The sequence below is a fragment of the Musca autumnalis genome, unplaced genomic scaffold, assembly GCF_047663935.1.
Source record: "Musca autumnalis isolate F117 unplaced genomic scaffold, ASM4766393v1 scaffold_5, whole genome shotgun sequence".
Classification (NCBI taxonomy): Eukaryota; Metazoa; Arthropoda; class Insecta; order Diptera; family Muscidae; genus Musca; species Musca autumnalis.
This window is the reverse complement of record NW_027412088.1, coordinates 158,089,032-158,100,509: the sequence shown is the minus strand read 5'-3', so window position 1 is coordinate 158,100,509 and position 11,478 is coordinate 158,089,032. Positions and strand designations below refer to the sequence as shown.

General features: G+C 33.8%; 2 non-coding genes across 2 annotated transcripts; both read right to left on the bottom strand.

The window, feature by feature from the left end:
• Nucleotides 1-4,476: 4,476 nt before the first annotated feature.
• Nucleotides 4,477-4,548, bottom strand: TRNAM-CAU (transfer RNA methionine (anticodon CAU)). The gene has a single exon. It is a non-coding gene; the product is annotated as a tRNA-Met (tRNA).
• Nucleotides 4,549-4,962: 414 nt separating this feature from the next.
• TRNAA-UGC (transfer RNA alanine (anticodon UGC)) lies at nucleotides 4,963-5,034 on the bottom strand. Its single transcript has one exon. It is a non-coding gene; the product is annotated as a tRNA-Ala (tRNA).
• Between the last annotated feature and the right edge of the window lie 6,444 nt (nucleotides 5,035-11,478).

Sequence of the window (11,478 nt, the reverse complement as noted above, 5' to 3'; positions counted from 1 at the left end):
GAACATTTGGTGAATGTTTTTTTTTTCACAAGAAAAATTGTTTCGGGAAACATTTTTTATTTTAGAAATTTTTTTGTTTCAAAAAATAATTTTATGTTCTTTGTATAAAATTCCCAGTTGGTGTTTTTTTAATAATTTCGATATAAATGCTGCGAATAATAAATAAAAAGTATTTATAAAGACAACATATGGGTAGGTTGCCAAACACAAGGCAACTATGTTTATCAACAGTTACATATTGAGTCGGAAACATAACAAAGAATTAAAAACGGAAAAGGTACATAACAGAAATATCGAGAAACTTCACTAAAATGTGTTTCGCCACTATCGTAGAAACTATCGTCATTCATTCGCTAATAAACTGAGCACAAACTGAGCGACGAGTGAATCGTTTTCAATTCATTCTCGTGTGTCGTTCTCGAACAAAATATCCGCAGAACTATCGAGAAACATTTCGAATCGATATCGTGTTCGATAGCAATGTTGGGTTTATTCATTTTTCGCGTTTTTTTTTTATAAAATGCTCAAAAATGTATTGTAAACAAACCCACTTGTTGCTTTTGTGTTTAGTCATTTTGACGGTTTAGGAATTCAGGAAAAAACAGAGTTCTATAATTTGTTTTCATCTAGATCTACCTCATTACTTATACCATGATTATTCCGTTTTAGTTCAGAATGTTTTATGGTGGAGAGTATAAAAAGTTCGGCCCGGCCGAACTTATCCCTTTTTTACTTGTTTTCTTTATTGTTGTCTTATTAGGACGAAGGTCATTATTTATGAAAGTTTTTAATTAATTGAATTAATCGAGCTAACATGACCTAAGGAGTTTGTATTGAAAAAGTGAATTCTAGGGAAGTTCCACACACCCAACCAATATGCTACGAATTTTTCCTTTTTAAATAATTTTAGGAAATCTTGGGGATTTTGTGGAGACTTCGGCATTTTTTCGCACTTTTGCTTTTTCAAATGTACAAATCAGCTTAAATTCTAACTTATTATCTAAAATTTATAACAGTTCTTTGCCAGATCAGTAGAAATTAATTGTAGTAAATTGCGAAATTAAGAACAAAAAAATCTTTGCGAGTTATGTCAGCGTTTTTCCTGAGAGATATGTCCGCTTTGCCTTGCGCGCACCTAACAAATTCACTTTTTGATAGTTTCAACTCATAGTCGTCAAAGTTGTCAGATAGATATTGTACCAAAAATTTGGCATTCAGTTTTTTTATTTTTGGCCATTCTAGACCTCTAATAATTTTCAATATTGCATTGTTTAACACTCAATGCTATTATAAAGAAAATTTGCAATTGACCAAAATTGTATTTCCCAAATGAATCCGACCTTTTTTTAACAAAAAAATCCACAAATTGTTAACTCTTATCTCTGCATTTTCAATTTTTTTACTATTTTTGGGCTGACATTTGCTGTTAGAAGCCGTTTGAAATTGATGATCGCCTAATAAATCGGTGCTGCAAAATATCCATTTTATTTTTGCTGGGAATCATCATTACATTTCTTCGGTTGTGTTGTTGATTGCCTGCCTGCTTGCTCACTCGCTCTTTATGCTGTTATACTATACTGCACCAATCAACATTTAACCAACACTGTTTAGGAGACTTTTGACAATGAAAAAACCAAGGCACACTGAATAAGGTAGCCGATTCGACGAATAGCAAGCAACAACACAAAACCTCTTGTTTTGTACACTTTAAATGTCAACATTTGTTATGTTTTAGTATGAAGAGTTGTTGTATGTTGTTTACAACAACTTTTTTGACATTTCATGTTCAATCAGCTTGCGTGAATCGGTTACCTTATTCAATGTGCCTTGAAAAACAATAATTAGCAGCGGTTCTGAAAAACGCATTGAAAGAAAACAAGTAAAAAAGCATTAAGTTCGGCCGGGCCGAACTTTTCATACCCTCCACCATAAAATATTCATTCCTGTCCCCAACTTTAAGTGAGTACGTTAAAATGTCAGATAATGTACATAAAATGCTTCATTCGGAAGGCCCTTTTTATGGTGCCTATATCTAACTGTTGACACTTTTTGGTGGGCTAGAAATTGGGAGGTACTGTTATATAGGGGTTATAATAAAACATGGGCCTATGTTGACAGCTTTTGATGGGAGCCTTTAATGTCAAATAACTCCTCATTCGGTTAAAAAATTTAGCTACAATCCTCAAAATATCGAAAATCGGTACATAACGTGGGAACTTCAAATGTAATTAACAGCTAGTTCGGAGGTATCTGGGCTATACGAAAATATGAACTTAAATGAACAATATTTGTTGCAGAATTTTTGTTGACTTTTAAATTTCAAATTACAGAAAGCTCGTCCAAAAAATAAAGCTAAGGTACAAGATACAAAAACATGGACCTACGTTCGGTTAAACATTTTAAGTAAAATCCTCAAAGTACGGAAAATCGGGAAGTATCGTTATATTGGGGCTATGTTGAAAATTGTTGATGCAGATGTGTGCTGACCACTACAACCTTCAAATGTCAAGTTACAGTTAGTTCTGTTAAAAATTGTGGCTAAAATTGCCAAATTACTGAAAATTGGGAGGTACCGTTACATGGGAGCTATATCCGAACATGGACCTATGTTGACAATTTTTGATGGAGAGGTGTTGTGACCACTAAGAACTTCAAATGTCAAATTACTGTTATTTCGGTCTAATATTGTAGCTAAAATCATCAAATTACTGAAAATCGGGAGGTACCGTTATATGGGGGCTTTCTTGACAATTTTTGGTGGAGAGGTGTGGTGACCACTAAGAATTTCAAATGTCAAATGTTCAAATTACAGACAATTCGGTTAAAACTTGTTAGTAAAATTCTCAAAATACCTGAAATCGGGCGGTAACGTTATATGGGGGCTATTCCAAAACATGGACCTATGTCCACTAGTTATATAAGTTTATTGACATTTAAGAACCCTAAATGTCAAATTATAGCTACATCGGTCTGATAATGTAGCTAAAAACGTCAAAATACCGTATATCGGGGGGTACCGTTATATGGGGGCTATACCAAAACGTGGACCTATGTCCACAACTTTTGTTATATGTATATGTTTATTGATACTTAAGAACCCTAAATGTCAAATTATAGCTAAATCGGTCTAAAAATGTAGCTAAAAACGTCAAAATACCGCAAATCGGGGGTACCGTTATATGGGGGCTATACCAAAACGTGGACCTATGTCCACAAGTTTTCTTAAATATGTTTATTGACACTTAAGAACCCTAAATGTCAAATTATAGCTAAATCGGTCTAAAAATGTAGCTAAAAACGTCAAAATACCGTAAATCGGGGGTACCGTTATATGGGGGCTATACCAAAACGTGGACCTATGTCCACAACTTTTGTTATATAAGTTTATTGACATTTAAGAACCCTAAATGTCAAATTATAGCTACATCGGTCTGAAAATGTAGCTAAAAACGTCAAAATACCGCAAATCGGGGGTTACCGTTATATGGGGGCTATACCAAAACGTGGACCTATGTCCACAACTTCTAATATATAAGTTCTTTAACACTTAAGAACCCTAAATGTCAAATTATAGCTACATCGGTCTAATAATGTACCTAAAAACGTCAAAATACCGTATATCGGGGGGTACCGCTATATGGGGGCTGTACCAAAACGTGGACCTATGTCCACAACTTTTGTTATATAAGTTTATTGATACTTAAGAACCCTAAATGTCAAATTATAGCTAAATCGGTCTAAAAATGTAGCTAAAAACCTCAAAATACCGCAAATCGGGGGGTACCGTTATATGGGGGCTATACCAAAACGTTGACCTATGTCCACAAGTTTTGTTATATATGTTTATTGACACTTAAGAACCCTAAATGTCAAATTATAGCCAAATCGGTCTGAAAATATAGCTAAAAACGTCAAAATACCGTAAATCGGGAGGTACCGTTATATGGGGGCTATACCAAAACGTGGACCGATATAGCCCATCATCGAACTTGACCTGCCTGCAAACAAAAGACGCATTTTCCCAAAATTTCAGCGTCCTATCTCCATTTTTGTGGATGCTAGAGTGATTACCACAGACGGACGGACGGACGTGCTCAGATCGACTTAGAATTTTACCCTGATCAAGAATATATATACTTTATAGGGTCGCAAATGAGTATTTCAATGCGTTACAAACGGAAAAACAAACTTAATATACCCTCCATACTATGGTGGAGGGTATAATAAACGTAAGTAACTTCATTGTGGGTGTTCACGAACAAAAAATATGTATGTATATACTTTATTGGGCAAACATTTCTAGAACAAAGCTGTTTGTTATTCAGATTTCTCCAGTAGAAAATTATAGCAAATTTCAATTATTTCAGCAAAAAAAAAAAATCTAAAATATAATTTATGACGGCAATAATTGATTTTAGTTATAAATTAAAAAAAAAACTAATAATTACAAAAAGGTCAACTTGAAGATTACACTGTTAGCAGAGCAAGGTTTCGATCCTCGGACCTCTGGGTTATGGGCCCAGCACGCTTCCACTGCGCCACTCTGCTTGTTGTTGAGTCGTGGCCAAATGATACACAACAGCAAAACCTAGTTTGTACATCGGAACAATTCATGATTCAGTAGTTTAAGCAATTGAGGGATGAAATGGCACAAGTAATACAAATCCAACAATAACGTTAATAATACAAATTTTAAGTTTGTTATTTCAGTAAACTAAAAAATAAATATAAATGAAAAATATCGTTATTTAACATTTCTTTATAGTTGCTAAATGTTACTGAACAAATATTCTCAGTAAGTTTTCAATTATGCAACTGTCAAAATTGTAGTACGGAGTTATTCCGTATTTTCTCAGTTGATACTACGAAATTAGTTTAAATTTATTTTGTTATTGTGACAACTTCTAATGAATGACAGATCATAACATTTAAATTTTTTATTACAAAAATAAAAAAATCACTTGGAGATGCCGGGGATCGAACCCGGGGCCTTTCACATGCAAAGCGAACGCTCTACCACTGAGCTACATCCCCTACAACGTTTACTGTTACTAAGGAGAAATAATTACACCACTGTTATGGCATATCATTTAGTATTTGAATGAAAACCAAAAGGTGGTGGATTTTTCATTTGCTCTGTTGACAGAGTTACCAATAGCAGTTAAACCAATTTGTATAAGGGATTTCTAAATTATGCCTTAACATGATTTATTATTCACTAAATGTGGCAATAATGGCATTGAATTGTTTTAAAGGTGCTTTGAAGTCAAGACAGGCGGTATTGTAGACGACTTCTGCAAGGTGATTGTGGAAGACAGTAACCCCCTGTTTTTGTAACTTATTTTTGATCGTTCGTCTATATTCGTAATAATTTAGGCATCCATAGCTCAGCCCCCAGATGACATACATACACAATTTTTCGTAGACGCGTTCCATATATAGTTAAGAATTCGTAATTTAAAAACCAGCGCTCTAGATTTGAGCTAAGGCGAGAAAATCGATATACAAAATTTGACAATTCGTGTGAAAAGAATAATATTTTTTTACAAAAACAGGGGGTTAGGTATTTAGTATGAAAAAGGACAATCTTTTGATACAACGCTGTAAAAAAATTATGCACAAACAGCGAGTGTCAAAAATATTCGGTTTTCAATTTTACCAATAATAACACCTCAGTATTTTAGAAACCTCTGCCCAATAACCAAAAAACCAAATACTGAAATACCGTTGAACCTCGATTATCCGTGAATCGATTATCCGGGAACCTCCATTATCCGTGATAGAAAAGAAATGTTGGACTTTTTTCCATTTCTTCTATTTTTCGTTATAAACTTCATTGCCCGGGAGTAAAAACACATTTCCAATTAATCTGATTAAGCAAACAAAAGGTAAACAAACGAAAACTGGAAATTCTCCCGTATTACACAATTTGTGTATTTATGGTATCACAAAAACCATGGGACAAAGTCAATTCAGATGAATCTGATGATGATGATATTATGTATGCTTATAAAATTTGGTGGATTATCGTAACAAATTGTATAAAAATTGCAGATTTTCATATTATTGTACAATATTATGTCATTTTTACTTAAAAATATGTTCAAAAACTGCATAAAAGCATTGCCTCCATTATCCGGGAAAATCGATTATCCGTAATGCCTCCGGTCCCGACCATCACGGATAATCGAGGTCCGACTGTATATGTTGGTCCTGTGTATGTGTATATCATGGATCCACGGCAACCCTATAACCTAGAATAAAAAATAAAAGTTTGTTAACCCTGTTTTCGATGCGTCAAAATATTCGGTTTTTTAATTGTTGTTTGTCCCAATTTACATTAGGCGAGTTTACTTGCGGCAATTGTCAGTTTGTAGGTGAGAGAGGGTGCTGAGAGGCAAAGGGTTACCATATGCCTCACCTCTCTCTCCTACAAAATGACAATTGCCGCAAGTAAACTCGCCCAATGTAAATTGGGACTTTTGTGGTTGCATGATGAATGACAAAAATGAACGGCCACACTAGCAATCAACAACAAAGCTGTCATTCAAAACTGACAATGTGTACCCAGCTTAAGTAAAAAGACACCCCTAATGTGTACCCAGCTTTAATTTAAACAACAGGTTATTATCGATATTTTTCCGCAATATTAGGTCTGTACAATAACCCAAAAATTTGTACAAATTCGTACAAAATGTTTACTTAAAGCTGTTCGGTAACAAAATTATCCAGCAAAAGAGGGCAAGTTTGGAGATTTTTGGAGAGTTTTGTGACTGAGAACTTGCAAATTTTTGCGGGACAAATTTTCTGATCAGCAGACTTTTAATCACCTGTTCAATGTAAACAACTCGTAATGTTAACATTTTGACCAAGAAAATTTCACAATTGCACATTTTTTTAGATTCTAAAGCGTTGTGGATAGGATTAAAGCATTAAATAAGTAAACTGCAATTTTAAAATTTTTGGCCCGTTCTTACATCGTGTCTTTAAAGTCCATTATAGTTATACCTTACTTTAAGAAAATTAAAGAATAAAGTTCGAATTACCAGGGATTTGTTATTACATCTTCCATTTAATATAAATGTTAACCCTCCGTTGGACACCTGAGTCTAGCCAGGACTTTTTCATTTTATTTTGCATTTTAAACTGGGTTAAAATAAAGCTATGGACCTGAGATTTCAGGTAGCTTCATGAAATTTTCTTACCTTTCCAACGAAAGAAACATGAAGTCAAAAGGATCACCAGAAAAGGAGCTACAAGGATTTTTTGACATACATATCACATTCGAAACACATGAGTCTGGCCAGACAGCACCTATTTTTTATTGAAAATTTTCCAAAATTTTTCCTGAACTTGGAACTTTTTCTACATTATTTGACAGAATGAGTACCATTTTTTGAAATTTGTCGTATTTCACCCTACCATGTCTTCAAAATTGCACGTAGGAAGGTCGCAAAAGTAGGAGATGGGTTTGAAATCAGTGTACGTACCACAACCTAAAAAAATCCCTTGGAAATAGGGTTACATATTTATTTTAGACAATTTTACACATAACTGGACAAATAAAACCCATAACAAAGCCTTTATGCTCTTTTTGTGGAGTGGAATGGTTCAAATATAGGATTCTCCATATGAATTAGAAGAAAATCCTTAGGACATATGAACTCATTTACCTATTGATATTATCGATATTGCACTGCAATAACCTGTAAAATCATAAAATACACTCTATTCATTCAGAGTAATACCCCAAAATAAAATATAGTACATTAAAATTATATAAAAATAGGATTTTCGAGCATAGAGACAAGAAAAGTACGAATTTTTACTCCATAGGCATATGTCCGTTTTTACTAACTTGATAAAATTAACTAAATTTAGTGTTTTTCGGTATGTTTTTTTGACAAATAACGATTATATATGTAGGATTAGGATCCTTAAAACATATTCTACAACTTTTTATACGAAAATATTAATTAAGTTTACTAAAAAATTTATATTTATTACATGGGTCTGGCCAGACTCATGTGTTACGAATGTGACAAACAATATCGGTGTCCAACGAAGGGTTAAATTGTGTAAAAATTTTTCAATATCAAGCAAAAAAGTCTGTATACATAAAATTTACTCAAATCTGATTGGTTGATTTGAATTTGCAGACAATTTTTTCTTGCTTTTGGTGCAGCATACTCTCGGGCGCAGTTTAAATTTTAAAAGGAACACAAAGCTCCTTTTGTTTATCTGACACTTATCATTAAAGGAAACATGTAGGAACAAAAAACGGGTTATCTGTCCGATACCGGCCAAATTTAACTACAGAAAGGATGTAATATGAGTATATGTTTTTGTTCCGTTTGGTTTAAAATGTCAAAAGAAACAAAAACAAATTTCGAACATTTTTGGAAACAGCTGACTTTCTTGCAAGTTTTTGCAAAATGCTGTTCGAAAACTTTCTGCAATTTTTCTTGCTTGAGTAATTATTGCTGGGAAAGTTATCGTACACACCTATTAGCATACAATTTAATAAATGCGAATAGAGAGAGACTTTGTTCCTGTGTACAAAAATAATATATTTTATACCAAATTATTATAATTAGGCGCCAAGTAAAAACGCTATCCTAGAAAAGAGAGAAACCTGCTAAAAACCGCAGAAATAATCAGAAATTTTGCTTATTTTTGAATATTTAGTCGAATATAGTTGAACACATGTGCAAAAGACACAACAATATACATACATATGTAGGAATAAAAGCTTTCATGAAACTAATACTTCAGCCGAAACCACTGATTGGATGGGAGGATAATGGAATCTTGTGAAAAATTACGGCTTAACCACCCAATTTTTTTTCTCAAATTGGCCAACGAGCCTTAAATGAGTTTAAGAAGAATGAATCAAAACTTACAATCTAAAAAATCGTAAGGTGAAAAGCTTATCATAGCCTTGTAACACATCATTCGATAAAGAAAAGATTTCCTACACCGAAAGAACTCATACAATCCCATACCATAACAGATCCTTCTCCGTACTTTACGGTTGGAATTGTGTGTTTACGGCCCAAGGCCGTACGCCATACCTTAGTTGTTCCATCCGACCCAAATAGACTGTTCTTTTTGCCAATGAAAGCAAATTTAACCGTTTTGGATCGGATGGACAAAGTAAGGTATGGTGTGGGACACATACAGTTTTGGACCCTAAACACACAATTCCAACTGTAAAGCACGGAGGAAGATCAGTTAAACGCATTTTATATTTAACATGTTTTATAAAACTGGCATCATTTAAGTTGTCAATTCCAAACTATATCTGTCAACTAAATTACGTAAACACCCAAAACACATGTTTTAAGTGCAAGTGTAAAATACGTTTTATGGTATGGGATTATATGAGTTCTTTCGGAGTAGGAAATCTTGTCTTTATCGAAGGAATTATGGGTAAGATGTGTTATTTAAACATTCTAAAGGATAATTTGAAATGTAGCGCTGACAAAATGGGTTTCGGGACGACATTTCAATCCTTTTTATTAAATAAAACTTTTAGTGTGGATAGCTTTCACTGTGAGGTACCAATCGATGTTGTTTAACAATTTTTTTTATCTAAATTTACCTGATTTTCGTTATGTTTTTTTTATACCCTATACCACAATGTGGAAAAGGGTATTATAAGTTTGTTTTGGTAAAACATTCATGTAACACCGCGAAATATTCGTCGGAGACCCCCAATGTGGTATACCAATCTTCATATCTCGACGAGATAAAGCGATTTTGAGATGTGTGTCCGTTCGTCAGTCCGTCCGTCCGTCCGTCTGTCCATTATAAATTGTAAACACGCTCCAGGCCGCAATTATGGACCGATCGTCACGAAATTTTGTATGGAGGTCGGGTTCCGATCAGAATAGATCCCTATTCTTATTGGTGATGATCGTGAAATATTTAGTGGGTGAAATGGACCAAAAACATAATATTTATCCAATTTTCTAGCGGCTCTGTAGGTCTCAATAATAGTCCGATCAACGCGTAATTTTAAAAAAGGTAAGAGTATATCACAAAGGAGAAGCTTGCAATTTGAGATGGCGATCGGATAATATTTAGAGGGTTAAATGGACCAAAACTTTTGTGTGAAAATTGTGCAAATTTTTAATATATAGCTTATATCTTAATTCCTGGAAGTAACATTCTGGTCAAGTGAGATATACTTGAAAGTGGAACGCTTGACCTTTCAATTGATGCCAATTATGCTGGTGTGCATGATCAGATAACAGAGTTACAGCCTAATATATTCCGTTATTTGTTTGTAGTGTAATAACAAACTCGCTAGAAGTCGCAATTATACATCAATAGTCACGAAATGTTTCACCGGGTAAGAGTATAGGTCGAAAAAGATGCCTACATTTTTGAATGATGATCTGATATTCTTTAGCGGGTGTAATGGACCATTACTTTTGTATGAATAATATACAAATTTTATTTTTGGTCTATATTTTAATTCCTTGAGGACATATATATTTCGCAAAGTAGCCTACATTTTAAAAAAAACTACTGACCTTTCCTCTGATGTAAATTGCAATAAAGTGTTTGCTAGATAAAGGGCCTACTGTCTAATATAGAGAACCACAATTTTATCCCATGCTACATATTGTCCCTCCAAAAGTTTATGTAACACCACGAAATATTCGTTCTAGACCCCTTATTTGGTATGCCAAAATTTATATCTCGACGAGATAAAGCGATTTAGCGATGTGTTTCCGTCCATTAAAATTGTAAACAAGCTTAAGGACGCAATTATGGAACGATTGTAACGAATTTTTTAAGGAGGTTGGGTTCGAGCCAGAATAGAAATGATTAGTTTTTGGTGATGATCGTGAAATGTTCAGGGAATGAAATGGACCAAAAACAAAATTTTAACCAATTTTGTAGCGGCTATGTAGGTCAAAATAATAACCCGCAAAATTTTAAACAAAGTTTGAGTTTATGATGAAGAAGCGTACAAACCAATGTGAAGATCAGATAATATTTAGCGGGTTAAATGGACTGAAACTTTTGTGTGAAATTGGTAAAAATTTCAATAACGTAGCGGTTAAACAACGGAGGTAGTAGTACTACATAAGTGGGTTTCATTACATTTTAGTTTGTGTAAACTACATTTTCCTTTCCTGCTACAAAAATGTCTTTGTTCATGCAAGATAACTTTTTGGTTTTTGGTCATAAGTATTATACATCTCTCTATTTGATAATTAAATTTTCACAATCATTGAAAAGAAGTTCCGTGGAGAGCGATTGTCCAGGGATAGTGGTATAGGGTATCCCATGGTCGGCTCCGTCCGACTATAGACTTTTCTTACTTGTTTTTTTGTTAATTTTAAGTCAAGACACTAGTATAACAATTTAAAAAACAACAAAATCATTTTCATTAATTTACTGTTAGCAATGACAGTTTTATACTATGTTTACATTTACGAAATCCACTCGATTTCATCTGTC